Source organism: Schistocerca piceifrons, chromosome 5 (assembly GCF_021461385.2).
Source record: "Schistocerca piceifrons isolate TAMUIC-IGC-003096 chromosome 5, iqSchPice1.1, whole genome shotgun sequence".
Taxonomy (NCBI): Eukaryota; Metazoa; Arthropoda; class Insecta; order Orthoptera; family Acrididae; genus Schistocerca; species Schistocerca piceifrons.
In genome coordinates, this window is record NC_060142.1 from 453,367,161 (window position 1) to 453,381,526 (window position 14,366).

The 14,366-nt window shown below is 38.2% G+C and overlaps 1 non-coding gene across 1 annotated transcript; it reads left to right on the plus strand.

Annotated features, from left to right (window-relative positions):
- Window positions 1-801: 801 nt before the first annotated feature.
- Trnaa-agc lies at window positions 802-881 on the plus strand. Its single transcript has one exon. It is a non-coding gene; the product is annotated as a tRNA-Ala (tRNA).
- Window positions 882-14,366: the final 13,485 nt, after the last annotated feature.

Sequence of the window (14,366 nt, forward strand, 5' to 3'; positions counted from 1 at the left end):
TATTTAAGAAAAACACTGGAAAAAAGTTTCTTCTGTGTTATAGTGAATAGGATGCAGAAGGTTGTATGTAATAATTCAGCCAATGTACGGATGGAAAATTGTCTTGACTGAGACAAAAAAGACATTTATCAAGTTTAACTACACACAATCTTAGTCCACATAATATACAAAACAGAATTAGTTATTTTTGCAGTTGACACTAGCTTTTTAATCACTCCAAACATGAATATAACAACAAAACATGCAGTAAATAATGTTATTAAAATTTTTTGGTATAGTTTTCTGCAGATGGTCTCAGTCTCAGTTTCGAAAAGACACCGCTTGTTTGCTTTGCTCTTCTAGAGGTACTATGCTAGTGATAAATATGACATGCATTGAGGAAATAAAATGAGACTACCAGAATGAGATTTTCACTCTGCAGCGGAGTGTGCGCTGATATGAAACTTCCTGGCAGATTAAAACTGTGTGCCTGACCGAGACTCGAACTTTCACGGGCGGCACAGTTTTAATCTGCCAGGAAGTTTTAAAATGAGACTGTCAGAGATTTTACTGGCCTCATACAGTTATTGTTTTATGTACATAGACTGAAGCAGCAATTGAATATTTTTATTTTTTATTATATTGAAACCAGGACTCTTGCATACTAGGCACATGGATTTGACACTAGGCCACCTTGGCACATCAGTTCACACAACTACACACATTACCCTGCCACACCTACCTCCTCAGTCCATATTCTCACCACCACCACAGTCTGCTTTAAAGTAGACTGGGGCAGTAGTGAGAACAGCAGTTGTGTGAACCACTGTGAAATGGTGGCCTAGTGGTTAATGCACCTGCCTAGCAAGCAGGAGACCCAGGTTCGATTCCTGGCCTTGGTACAAATTTTCACTCTCCAGTCTACTTTAAAGCAGACTGTGGTGGTGGTGAGAATATGGACTGAGGAGGCAGGTGTGGCAGGGTAATGTGTGTAGTTGTGTGAACTGATGTGCCAAGGTGGCCTAGTGTCAATCTATATAGATAAACAGTTGTACATAGAATCTTTAAAATTCTTGAAGGGATTTAAGTGAACATATTTTGCTTATTTTCATTTAGTAACATCATATGGAATGATGTTTGTGGTAACTCAACGTTACAAAAGAAAATTTTCTTTACTCAAAAACGTTATGATGGAATAATGTGTTGTGCACACCCAAGATTATCTTAGATCTTTATTTAAGGACTTAATATTATAACTTCTGCTTCACAGCATATTTACTCCCTCGCAATATATGTTGCAATGAATCACTACAGGCCAAAAATAGAAATGTTGTACACAGTTGAAATATAAGAAGGAAAATAGTGGCATCCTTTGTTTCACTTTAAGACTGCCTTAAATACCAAAAGAGGTGCCTAATGTAGCCACCAAAGTTTCTGATCACTTACACAATTACATAACATATCTAACATAGACAAAAGTTAAATTAAAAAGAACTGAAAGAGTTACACCTCAATAACTTCATATCAACTGTGGAATCATTTCTGTTGATGTAAAATGTGAGTGGTGGTGGACAGGAATTACTAATGACAGGGTTTTTAAAAGACGAAATAAAATATCTTGTAAATGGTCAATATGTAGCCGTACTTACATGTGAAAGTGTAATGGAAATGTAAAATGACCCATTCCACATCGTTACAATGAAATTAGCCAGTTAAAGTTATTTAATTAATATATTCTTATTTTCTGTATGTGTATGTCTCTAGCACTGGTTGTAATGGTATTTGTTTTGTTTGTTTAAAGTTGAAGCCATTATGACTATGTTTCGACCGTGACTGTATCAAGAAATATGTAAAGTTTTTTTATAAATGGTCTCGTCATGATGAGCTGCCATGCCAGAAGAACAAAGTGAGTGACCGCTACACAACATTTTCATGCAAACATCAGTTCAGCTTTCAAAGTGACATCGCATCTTAGTAAGTTTCCTCTTCATCCAAAGGATAACCACAGCATTTATGAAAAGACTATGTAACATCAGTATGACCTTATTGTAAATTTGTTTTTGTACTGCCAGTTAGCCTTAAGATGTAGTGTTCCCCCGAAACATGTAGCTAAATAAATAAGTAATACAATAGCTAAAAATGTTTGTGACTGGCAGTGGTAATTTATAAAAAATAAAAAAAAAATCTTTACATATTGATGAAAGTTGTTTTGATGGTGTATACATGTTACTTTAAAAGGTAAGAAAATGCAGCAGCAAGAGTAAATTATCTCTGATAATTTTTATTTATGTGACGCTGAGCCTAACTGTACTGAATTACTTTGTCATATCTTATCACTACAAGTAAAATCGCAATATCTGTTTCATTAATTCAGTGAGTGACATTAAAATGTATGCAACAAATAATTAATATAACACGCCACAACTTCTCCCCATAACGAAACTGAAGTCATAAATATTTTTTTTAAGTCACTGATACACGCACCATGCACAAAAATTATTTCATTTACATATGGTCTATGATTGTTCTATTGAGTGTTATTTTCACTGTTAGAATAGAAAAATAATAAATTCCTGTGGGTTTTGGCCCTTGGAGTTCAAATATCGTAATATCGATCGAGAGAATTGATGTCTGATTATTTCTGCAGTTTGAAATTGCCGCTCCATATGCTCACGTAATGGCGGCAAACAAAACACAGTCTCGATTGGGTATTCTTATCAGCATAATTTTGGTAGAAAATCAATAAAATCAATCTTTCCCTTTATGCTGGATTAAACGTCAGAATCCTACGCCGTTCTGATTGTTCACAATATCGATATTATCCGTCGGTTACCAATAATCAGTATAGTCATATAAGAAGCTAGTGGCAGTTTTCATGTTTGCTGCGGACACAAAACTTAAAACAGTCGTAGTAGGTTACCGAGTTTGAAATAAAAGACTGTACAGTAAAATTCCATTTAGTAAACTGTACGTTATATTCTATACCACTTGCACCTCTCACACACGATTATTTTTGACAATATTTAAACGAAAAGACTTCAGCTTAATCTCTGATGTCAGACACTTCATACATCATAGAGAACAATAGAAGGAAAAAATTCACAGGCGATACAATGCCAAAACATTCTTTTAAAGGTACTACTTTTTGTTAAATGATTATTCTTGGTAGAAAATTGTTTATAAAAATAATAAAACATATAATAATAGAATATAATCACAAGTCTTGTCTTTATCAGTTTTCACATATAGGTTTAAATGTCATTTCTGGAAAAATATTCATCAGTTCATAAATCTCTAGCACTGTCGCATGCAGTGATGACAAAATATTGGGGTTGATATTACACTGCACCTAGGGCTGAAAATAAAAATACATTTGACTATAGACTTTTTTTACAGTGCACTAAGTCAGTGCAACATATCGTTCAATTTTCACTTTAGCTAACGTATTTTTAATTTTGCAAAGTATAGATAGTGGTTAAACAAAACATCAAGTAGTATACTACCGGGTGGTCCATTGATAGTGACCGGGTCAAACATCTCACGAAATAAGCATCAAACGAAAAAAAATTTTTTTTTTTTGGTCATCAGTCTACTAACTGGTTTGATGCGGCCCGCCACGAATTCCTTTCCTATGCTAACCTCTTCATCTCAGAGTAGCACTTGCAACCTACGTCCTCAATTATTTGCTTGACGTATTCCAATCTCTGTCTTCCTCTACAGTTTTTGCCCTCTACAGCTCCCTCTAGTATCATGGAAGTCATTCCCTCATGTCTTAGCAGATGTCCTATCGTCCTGTCCCTTCTCCTTATCAGTGTTTTCCACATATTCCTTTCCTCTCCAATTCTGCGTAGAACCTCCTCATTCCTTACCTCGTCAGTCCACCTAATTTTCAACATTCGTCTATAGCACCACATCTCCAATGCTTCGATTTTCTGTTCCGGTTTGCCCACAGTCCATGTTTCACTACCATACAATGCTGTACTCCAGACGTACATCCTCAGAAATTTCTTCCTCAAATTAAGGCCGGTATTTGATAGTAGTAGACTTCTCTTGGCCAGAAATGCCTTTTTTGCCATAGCGAGTCTGCTTTTGACGTCCACCTTGCTCCGTCCGTCATTGGTTAATTTGCTGCCTAGGTAGCAGAATTCCTTAACTTCATTGACTTCGTGACCATCAATCCTGATGTTAAGTTTCTCGCTGTTCTCATTTCTACTACTTCTCGTTACCTTCGTCTTTCTCCGATTTACTCTCAAACCGTACTGTGTACTCTTTAGACTGTTCATTCCGTTCAGCAGATCATTTAATGCTTCTTCACTTTCACTCAGGATAGCAATGTCATCAGCGAATCGTATCATTGATATCCTTTCACCTTGTATTTTAATTCCACTCCTGAACCTTTCTTTTATTTCCATCATTGCTTCCTCGATGTACAGATTGAAGAGTAGGGGCGAAAGGCTACAGCCTTGTCTTATACCCTTCTTAATACGAGCACTTCGTTCTTGATCGTCCACTCTTATTATTCCCTCTTTGTTGTTGTACATATTATATATGACCCGTCTCTCCCTATAGCTTACCCCTACTTTTTTCAGAATCTCGAACAGCTTGCACCATTTTATATTGTCGACGCTTTTCCCAGGTCGACAAATCCTATGAGAGTGTCTTGATTTTTCTTTAGCCTTGCTTCCATTATTAGCCGTAACGTCAGAATTACCTCTCTCGTCCCTTTACTTTTTCTAAAGCCAAACTGATCGTCACCTAGCGCATTCTCAATTTTCTTTTCCATTCCTCTGTATATTATTCTTGTAAGCAGCTTCGATGCATGAGCTGTTAAGGTGATTGTGGGATAATTCTCTCACTTGCCAGCTCTTGCCGTCTTCGGAATTGTGTGGATGATGCTTTTCCGGAAGTCAGATGGTATATAGCCAGACTCATATATTCCACACACCAATGTGAATAGTCGTTTTGTTGCCACTTCCCCCAATGATTTTAGAAATTCTGATCGAATGTTATCTATCCCTTCTGCCTTATTTGACCGTACGTCCTCCAAAGCTCTTTCAAATTCCGATTCTAATACTGGATCCCCTATCTCTTCTAAATCGACTCCTGTTTCTTCTTCTATCACATCAGACAAATCTTCACCCTCATAGAGGCTTTCAATGTATTCTTTTCACCTATCTGCTCTCTCCTCTGCATTTAACAGTGGAATTCCTGTTGCACTCTTAATGTTACCACCGTTGCTTTTAATGTCACCAAAGGTTGTTTTGACTTTCCTGTATGCTGAGTCTGTCCCTCCGACAATCATATCTTCTTCGATGTCTTCACATTTTTCCTGCAGCCATTTCCCTGCACTTCCTATTTATTTCATTCCTCGGAGACTTGTATTTCTGTATTCCTGATTTTCCCGGTACATGTTTGTACTTCCTCCTTTCATCAATCAACTGAAGTATTTCTTCTGTTACCCATGGTTTCTTCGCGGCTACCTTCTTTGTACCTATGTTTTCCTTCCCAACTTCTGTGATGGCCCTTTTTAGAGATGTCCATTCCTCTTCAACTGTACTGCCTACTGCGCTATTCCTTATTGCTGTATTTATAGTGTTAGAGAACTTCAAACGTTTCTCGTCGTTCCTTAGTACTTCCGTATCCCACTTCTTTGCGTATTGATTCTTCCTGACTAATGTTTTGAACTTCAGCCTACTCTTCATCACTACTATATTGTGATCTGAGTCTATATCTGCTCCTGGGTACGCCTTACAATCCAGTATCTGATTTCGGAATCCCGGTCTGACCATGATGTAATCTAATTGAAATCTTCCCGTATCTCCCGGCCCTTTCCAAGTATACCTCCTCCTCTTGTGATTCTTGAACAGGGTATTCGCTATTACTAGCTGAAACTTGTTACAGAACTCATTTAGTCTTTCTCCTCTTCCATTCCTTGTCCCAAGCCCATATTCTCCTGTAACCTTTTCATCTTCTCCTTCCCTTACAACTGCATTCCAGTCGCCCATGACTATTAGATTTTCGTCCCCCTTTACATAATGCATTACCCTTTCAATATCCTCATACACTTTCTCTATCCGTTCATCTTCAGCTTGCGACGTCGGCATGTATACCTGAACTATCGTTGTCGGTGTTGGTCTGCTGTCGATTCTGATTAGAACAACCCGGTCACTGAACCGTTCACAGTAACACACCCTCTGCCCTACCTTCCTATTCATAACGAATCCTACACCTGTTATACCATTGTCTGCTGCTGTTCATATTACCCGATACTCATCTGACCAGAAATCCTTGCCTTCCTTCCACTTCACTTCACTGACCCCTACTATATCTAGATGGAGCCTTTGCATTTCCCTTTTCAGATTTTCTAATTTCCTTACCACGTTCAAGCTTCTGACATTCCACGCCCCGACTCGTAGAACGTTATACTTTCGTAGATTATTCAATCTTTTTCTCATGGTAACCTCCCATTTGGCAGTCCCCTCCCGGAGATCAGAATCTTTTGCCAATGGAGAGATCATCATGACACTTCTTCAATTACAGGCCACATGTCCTGTGGATACACGTTACGTGTCTTTAATGCAGTGATTTCCATTGCCTTCTGCATCCTCATGTCGTTGATCATTGCTGATTCTTCCGCCTTTAGGGGCAATTTCCCACCCCTAGGACAAGAGAGTGCCCTGAACCACTATGCGCTCCTCCGCCCTCTTTGACAAGGCCGTTGGCAAAATGAGGCTGACTTTTTATGCCGGAAGTCTTCGGCCGCCAATGCTGATTATTTATCAAAATTTAGGCAGTAGCAGGGATCGAACCCGGGACCGAAGACGTTTTGATTATGAATCAAAGACTCTACCCCTTGACCACGGGGACGGGTCTAGGTGTACCTAGAATGCTTTGCACACCGATCCACGGGACATTTCGTTGTTGCCAAATGTACCATGAAGTTCAGTCAATATTTTTATTTTCCAAACTTAGTGCAAAGGGTATAAGGAGTTATCAGAACCTAAAATATCTGTCAAAAGGTTAAACCAACAAACAAAAACTCGATCCAGCAACAATATAACTCACCAGGTCGAAATTCGCCAAACGAAATTCGACAAGAACTTTAGCAGTAAACCAAAGCACCCAGTCGACGAAGTAGTATCACTTAGAACGCTTCTTAAGCCATCGTTGATTGAGAAGAAAAGTACAAGTGCCATCTACTATATGTAGGGCATTTCAAGATGGTTTCAATTCCTCATGACGGTTGCTATTTCCTGCAAGATGTCAATACTGAAGGGGGCTCTATTGTCACAGGGACCTTAAGAAAAATTTACAATAAGAGCCACAGTGCACTGATTGCAAGTAAGAAAATATATTCAGTACACAAACACCATTATAAAATATTAAATAGTAGTTACTGGGTAGTTTTATTGTAAATTCTTTTACTCATGTGTCTTAGTTTACAATGGTTTTTTTCTGGCCATGTATGACTAGCTGATTTGTTTAGCTGGTCAAATCTAAGTTCCCAGAAGGGAACTATTTAAGAATTTAAGGCCTTGAAGTTTCAATACTGAAAGTTCATTAACTAAATTCTTTTTAAACGGTTAGAGTAAAAGTTTTAATGTAAATGTGATATTCTGATTTTTTTCTACCTAGGTTATATTAGGGTTACTATGTATGTGCTTTAAGTATATCATGCATCTATGAATGTGGATGATTCATGAATGTCCTTTACGTTGGTTTATGTAGTACGCACACACACGACCAGATATTAGTTTAGCGCTAGAGCCCGTATTTGCTTACTTCCGATTTGACTCTGTTTGGAGCATTTGCGTTCTTGCATACCATTTTGGGTACTTTTAACTTACGGGTTTTGCATTGCCATTAGCCGTTTGACCTACGTACTAGCAGGTGTACCGAATATTGGCACCTGTTCCAAAATACTAATTATTAGATACAACCAAATGTGAATGAATGAGAATAAATGACAATAAACAAATACAACATACCAGCTTATGGAAATGTACTGAAATGTACATGGTCCGAAAGTGATCTATAGATCAAGAAAAATTTAGAAGAATCTGCCAGTAAATTTTTTATGTGATATTCAATACAGAATATGATTTTTGTCTTCATGTTTCGACATATCAAATGTAGACACGAACAAATATCATTGCTGTGTAAGTGTAAAGTGATATGAAGATTGTCTATCGTGTGGAACTATGAGCTCCAGAAGTTATCAATATATGTGCTAAGTGTCTTACGAGAACTTCAGAAATCAAATGGATACACAAAAACTGTGTTTTTCATTTTAAAACTGTGTTAATCAGTGATAAATCACTCAAATCAGCGATAATATGAAGGCTCTTCAAGTACATATGTTAGCAGCAATGATTGGACGTTGGTAAACTGTTAACAAACTTTAAAGTAAAAAAAAAATGAACAGACCTTATACTTTTAATATAACGAGATAAACTCACGAGTATAAATTCTTGAAACAGACTGTACTGCCAGCATCGCGCCAACAATGTGAGTGCAACACCGGCTCCGTTGCGTCATGCGCAAACATTTACGTACCGTGAGAAATAAACAACGCACACAAAAAAGTGCAGTGTCATACACGTACGATTCTTTTAAACGACCTGTGAATCTCTACATTAACCAGAACGGTGTATACACACAGAACATCCTCTGTAAATAAAATGAGTGAATCCGTGTAAATGTAGAAACTTGCTTCTTCAACATGATCAAATAAATAATTTATTTGTCACTGATTCCAACTTTCGATCTTGCATGTACCCATATTGAACGAGAGGAACGTGGAAAATGGCAGCAAGACCTGTTCCAGAAATAATAGATCGAGTACCGAGTGCAGTTTACAGCAACCGGTATTCCATCGACGTGCTCGGGGCGAACCAGAGGCAGCATCGACTAGCAGCGGCCTCCACCTGCCTCAGATCTCCGATCCAGCAACTTGAAACAGGGTTGGGTATTCAACGTCGCCAGGAACTTCATGCAAATTTTCTTTCAATTGAAATGAACTTTTAAATTTTTGACGACCTCTTTTGACCTCAACAACAGATAAAATATTTTTTATAATGAAAATGTCAAGCCTGACACTTAAATTAGGTAACAGTACTTCTTCGAAGCCCGTTCGATGGTTTTGTTCTCAGTTTTCCGGTTCCAGTAAACCCGGATGTGCCGGGATAAGCAACTCCGGGAAGTCTCCACAGCCTTTTCCGAAACTGTAGAGTTGCTGAAGCCATTTAAAACTATCACATCCACACTTTTTTCTAAATACGAAATTCATTATTACATATTGGTGTAGAGCGTAAAGAAACATGAATATTTTAGTTGGACCACTTTTTTCACTTTATGACAGATGGCGCTGTAATAGTCACAAACATATGGCTCACAATTTTATACGAACAGTTGCTAACAGGTAGGTTTTTTAAATTTAAATTCAGAAGTTAGGTACGTTTGAACATTTTATTTCGGTTGTTCCAGTGTGATACATGTACCTGTGTAAACTTATCATTTCTGAGAAACCATGCTGTTACAGAATGATTACCTGTAAATACCACATTAACGCAACAAATGCTCAAAATAATGTCCGTCAACCTCAATGCATTTGGCAATACGTGTAACGACATTCCTCTCAACAGCGAGTAGTTCACCTTCCGTAATGTTCGCACATGCATTGACAATGCGCTGATGCATGTTGTCAGGCGTTGTCGGTGGATCACGATAGCAAATATCCTTAACTTTCCCCACAAAAAGAAATCCTGGGACGTCAGATCCAGTAAACGCTCAGGCCATAGTATGGCGCTTCGACATATGCTGTTCAGTACCGCTTCAACTGCACGCGAGCTATGTGCCGGACATCCATCATGCTGGAAGTACATCGCAATTCTGTCTTGTAGCGAAACATCGATAGAACATTACGTAGGAAATCACCATACATAGCACCATTTAGATTGCCATCGATAAAATGGGGGCCAATTATCCTTCCTCCCATAATGCCGCACCATACATTAACCCACCAAGGTCGCTGATGTTCGACTTGTCACAGCCATCGTGGATTTTCCGTTGCCCAATAGTGCATATTATGCTGGTTCACGTTACCGCTGTTGGTGAATGACGCTTCGTCGCTAAATAGAGCGCGTACAAAAATCTGTCATCGTCCTGTAATTTCTCTTGTACCCAGTGGCAGAACTGTACACGACGCTCAAAGTCGTCGACATGCAATTCTTGTTGCATAGAAATATGGTACGGATGCAATCGTGATTGATGTAGCATTCTCACCACCGACGTTTTTGAGATTCCCGATTCTTTCGCAATTTGTCTGCTACTGATGTGCGGACTAGCGGCGACAGCAGCTAAAACACCTACTTGGGCATCATCATTTGTTGCAGGTCGTGGTTGACGTTTCACATGTGGCTGAACACTTCGTAAGAGGTATGTGCTGCCTGCGATATGTAAGCTATAAGAGAATCTGAGACCAAAGAGCAGTGTTTACTGCAGTACGAACTGTGTAGCAGTAGCAGTAAGTTGTTGCTAGCGAGCAGTCGCCTGTCTGCGCTTGTCAGTCGAGTCTGCTGTATCGTGTTAGCTGGGCCGGTCGCGGTGCAGCGATGCCGGAGCCTGAGTATTATTGTATAAGGTAAAAAAAGCAGCCTCGCGCATATCTAGTAATTGTATGTAAACTCACATGTAAATCTTTTAAAAATGTCCTAATAATAATCTTTGTCTAATTTATAACAAGCATTCATTTCAATTTAAAGAATTTAATAATTTTTTTAATGCATGATCATTCCGATTGTTACAAAAGAAAAATCATTTGCTTTCTTTCATAAATAACAAATGTATAGGCCAGCATTGCACAGAGCTGTGCCGGAAAAGAGCTATAGTAAGAGCAGATAGTTGCCGACTTCATCGAGGTGAGAATTTTTGCTTTTTATTCTGAATGATCTTACAGGGCCATGACGCAGCACTGCTGTCATCCAAATTTTACCAGGTTACTGAATTTATTTTTTTATTACGGGGTTCAGGAATTTTTCTGTTTCGAGCTTATATTAAATGAGAAAAGAATTTTGTGGGTACATTAAACGGGAACCAATTTTGTTCAGAGGTTACACAAAAAAATAGAATCATTTTATTATTATTATTAATTAAGCTTTTTTGTGAGGTTACACAAAAATTAGAATCATTAACCAAATAATATTTAAAATTATTTCGTGTGGAGAGGTTACGCTTGGCGACAACCAGCCAGGATCGGATTTCCTTTGTGAATTTCTGAGAAGTAGTCATATATCTGCTCTTATTTACTTAAATGTAGTTTGCATGTGGCTCAACGCATTTACTAATTCGTCACTTTTTCTTTCACAGATCATCGGCAATTTATTGCTCTTTGTTGTACTTGTGTTTGTTCTATTTTTGCTTTGTCTTTGTTTCATTTTTGTGCGTAATTTTGATTTGTGAAAAATGCCGTGAAAAACTGTTAGCAGTACATCGCGATGTGCAATGAGTGAAACAGCCGACTCGAATAATTTGACCGATAATACTAGCGACACTCAGTGTAATAGTGATAATCCCCTATTTGCAGACAATCAGTGTGTGCCGATCACTAGTAATGATTTTAATCCTAATAATCAGCAAACAAATTCAATTGCGTCCACTGTTAATTTAGCGACAATTGATGACGCCGCACGTTCTGTTACAATGAACGCTGCCCAGTTTAACACACCTGATTTGCAAAATTTACACAGTGCACAGATAATTATTTCTAACGAAGGTGAACAATGTACTCAAAATATGTCAGATTTGTTTGATTCCGATTTAGTGACCAATACTGCACATCCGATTAGCAAACATTTTCAAGAATCACAGAATGACCTAATGGTTACACAAAGCGTGACAAGTGCACATACACCATCACACAGCACAGAGAATACAGCGGATAATTTTGACATGGATCAAGTTATGGCATTATGGCTACAATTTGGTGAGAATCTGAAACAACAAATTAATGAATGTTTCAAACAGCGGAATGAAATACTAGACAACCATTTCAAACAACTTACTGAATCGCGCAAACAGTTTAATGAAAGTTTCAAACAGTCGAACGAAAAACACGACAACCTTAACGAACCGAACAAACAACTTAGTAAACAGATTACAGCCGTTTCTGTGCAACGTTATGATAGTAAAGAACAATTACGTGAGGAAATTGAGGCTTATGCTAGGGACAGTAGTGAAGAAATTAGATCTGTTGCACAAGAATTAAATAATACACATGCAGCCACAACAGAATCACTTAAAGATGAAATTAATTCAGTCACTGAACAATGTTCAGAAAACGCAACACAGATACGCGACGAGTTTAAATTAATGTCAGCAGAAGTTTCACGCACTCTGGATACGGAAGTCGATAAGAAATTTGAACAACAGATCAGCCAAATTGACGAACGTATGAAAGTGACAGAAATGAAAAATGTTTCAGTCACTAACACGTCAGAGCATACGCCACGTTCCGAAAATTTGTCACACTCACACAGCCAGTGTAACTTAGGTAATTTACAGAGACTACGCGACTTAGAATCCGAACAGGCACAGGCAAACAGATTCTCATGCAATCCTGAACCTGTTCACACATTCAGAGACGACAACGTTGATTATAAGCAATTTTTATCCGTAAAAAAATTTAAGGTACTTAATAATGACAGAACACAGATTCACGCTTTGGAGAGGATACGACAATTTGCTTTTATATTTTTATCAGCTTGGGCTGCAACACAGAAACTAGAACTGGATTGGATACAACAACTTGCTTTTGAATTTTCACCGGCATTGCCTGTAACACAAAAACTAAAATTTATTTGCAGCGCGTAATTGACCTCAGGGGATTTATTACACTTCGATGAATATGTTCCGTAGCGTGCACAGGGCCCCGAGCCATAGTAGTGCTATTTCATCTTTAGTTTTCTGCTTTGCTGCCTTCTCTTCTACTATCCTTTATATCTATCAAAACAGCTCTTCAACTATCGATCTATCTAGGATTAAGAAGGAGTAACAAAAAAAAAAAACCTGATACGACAAGTTTTACCGAAAGTGACAGCTTTTCTTAGACACTCCCGAAATGACAACTACCGGCGTAATTTTAATAACAAACAAAATTTTAATCATCAGTATCATCTAAATTATCAGCAACGGAACCACATTTTGGTAACAATAGAGGTTTTTCCCAACAACAGCAACAAAACCAACCGGTTAGCATACCTAACCAACAGTGTAATGTGCGAGGTCAACCAAGTTTTAATGTTTCGCCGCCTACACATATAGCGTCGGCCACACCAAATAGCAACGCACAGCAATAAGGAAATCAGTACGTACAGAAAACACACCATTTCAACTCATTTCGCATTGCACCGTATAGCAATGATTATTATGACAGACATAATAGTAATGAGCACAGTTTTCAGCGTAACAGTCGGTCTTACCAGCAACAAAATCTCCCGCAATAACATATTATCATGAATGAACCAGACAGTAGATATCATCCCGAACGTAATACGTCAGGAAGAAATAACAGAACAGTACAAATAGTCGAAATGCCACAGCATCCTCCCGCAAATAATAGCACGTCAGAATATGACTAGATACAGTACAGATTGCATCTTCCAGCAACGCAAACAATACTTTTGACACAAAGAGTCTTGCTCACGAAAATGTTATTAGTTTTGACAGCATCCGATACACACTTTTGCATGAAAGACAGAACCACAACGTATGTAGACGACATTCTTATTGCAGAAGCTAACTGGTCTGAACACAATCTGATTCTTGAAATACTGTTACGAACTTTACGTGCACAAGGACTCACAGTTAAACATAGCAAATCGCACTTTGGTAAAACTTCTATAAAATTTCTTGGACATGTAATTTCAGCAGAAGGCATTGCGCCTGACCCGGAAAAACTTCAAGCTTTACGTGACATTACTGTTCCTATGACTAAGAAACAACTACGCAGCTTTTTGGGTTTAATTAACTTTTTTCGTAAATTTATTCATTACTCTGCTTTAGACATCCCTAGATTATGTCAATTGACGGGTAAAAACACTATTTGGTCCTGGGACAGCCAAGCACGTTCTGAATTTGTGAATCTGAATGAAGGTTTGTTGAATGCACCACTTTTATCACATCCAGATCTTACTAGAAATTTTTCCATTGCTACCGACAGTTCTAACACCGCTTTAGGCGTACACATTTTTCAGGAAATTGAAGAAGATGGTACTACAGTAATTAAAACATCGCCTTTGCGAGTCACATTCTGTCACCTGCTGAATGCAATTATTCTGTCACAGAACTTGATACATTATATGTCGTATGGGCATTTACGAGATTTCGGC